The following is a 1,840-nucleotide window of genomic DNA, read 5'->3' as shown; positions in this document are numbered from 1 at the left end:
TCTCTCTCTCTCTCTCTCTCTCTCTCTCTCTCTCTCTCTCTCTCTCTCTCTCTCTCATCCTCCTGATGCAGGCTTGTACAGGACACTGTCAAGAACTCCAAGCTTTGCCTCAGTCCTCAGATCTTTCGCATATACCCAGATCTTCTACACTCTTCTACATTTGACTCTGTAGGAGGACATTATAGGCCAATCTTACAGATTTCTGAGTCTTGCGTAAATGAGGTTCAGAGCATGTGCAGTCTTCTGTGGAGTCTTGTCCCAGCAACACAAGCTCTTATAATCCACTTAGACTATTTCAAAGCTCAGAGGTATCGAAAGACACTTGAAGATGTGGCCCTGTTTGTTGAAACAAGCACCCAGCAGGATATAGTTATGTATCCATGATTGAACAGCTAAACAAGCATGTGATAGTTAGAGCACTAGACAAAAATGTAAATATGCAATCTATAGAAGAATTAAACAATAGGGCTGAGATGTAGCTCAGCAGTGAAGTGCTGGCTTGGCAAGTACAAGGTCATGAGTTTAATTCCTGGTACCCCAAGGAAATAAAGAATTAAACAAAGAAGATGTAGGCCGACTTGTAGTCTTGTGCTCTGCTCTGCTCCACGCTGCCTGCTGCAGCTGTTGCCGTCTTGCACATATGCGTTCTTTAGCTGTTTAACCTGGGGACTTCACCCTGGAAGAGATCCTTGGGGCCCTAGAAGCACTCTCTCTCTCCTACTGGCTCATCCTTCTTTGCTCCAGCCCTTGGAAATCAGTGATATATTACTGTCTCTACAGTTTTGATCTTTGTAGGAGTGTTACTAGTTACTCGTGTTTTTTTACATTTATAGCTAATCCAAATTCACTTTATTGTTTATTTATATTTTGGTACTGGGAATCAAACTCTGGACCTGGCATTACTGACTGCAATCCCCAACCCAATCAAATTTTCAAATAATACTATTGTATTTTCATGGGCACTAAAAGTACCTTAAAATAACATCCCTAATTCTTCCACCTCATCTTTTTAAAATTTTTATTTTATGAACACATGTTTGTAGTACATAATGATTATATCCCTTTGGGGAGATGATACATGTACATAACACATTTCAATTTTTTATGTCATTGCTGTCACTTATTCATACAAATATATAAGTGTATATAAATATATACACATACATAATTAAACACATTTTTGCCATTATCATCTTGACCAAACAGTTATCTGTTAGAGCAAGTAAGAATAAAAAGATGTATTTTGATTTTATTTATTTATTTATCTTATTACATATTTAGTACAGGTTCTACAGGGTCTCACTATGTAGGTCAGAATCATAGTGATTTTCCTGTTTTTAGCCTCCCAAACACTGGGATTACAGATGTGCGACACCATGCCCAGTCTCAATTGCCATCTCAGCGCACCCCTGGGCAGGGCCAGCAAGACACGCCCGCTGCGCTCTACCTAGGCAGGCACTTTAGTCCACTGAGCTATCTGGTTGGTTCTGTATTTTTATTTTAATATCATTTATTCCTTCTTTGATGTTTTTCTTTTCTTTATGTAGACTGGAGTTCCTGCCTTGTATCATTTTCTTTCTCTCTGAAAAGCTTAACATTTCTTACAAGGCAGTTTGACTGCAAATTAGTTCTCTCAGTTTTTCTCAGAGAAAGTTGTCATCTCTTCTTCACTATTAAAGGATTTTTTTTGAAGGTACAGACTTTTACATGCTCTGTCTCTCTCTGTCTCTCTCTCTGTCTCTCTCTCTCTCTCTGTCTCTCTCTCTGTCTCTCTCTCTCTCTCTCTCTCTCTCTCTGTCTCTCTCTCTCTCTCTCTCTCTCTCTCTCTCTCTCTCTCTCT

This window comes from Octodon degus, unplaced genomic scaffold (genome assembly GCF_000260255.1).
Source record: "Octodon degus isolate 3935 unplaced genomic scaffold, OctDeg1.0 scaffold00074, whole genome shotgun sequence".
Lineage (NCBI taxonomy): Eukaryota > Metazoa > Chordata > Mammalia > Rodentia > Octodontidae > Octodon > Octodon degus.
Note: the sequence above shows the minus strand (reverse complement) of the source record.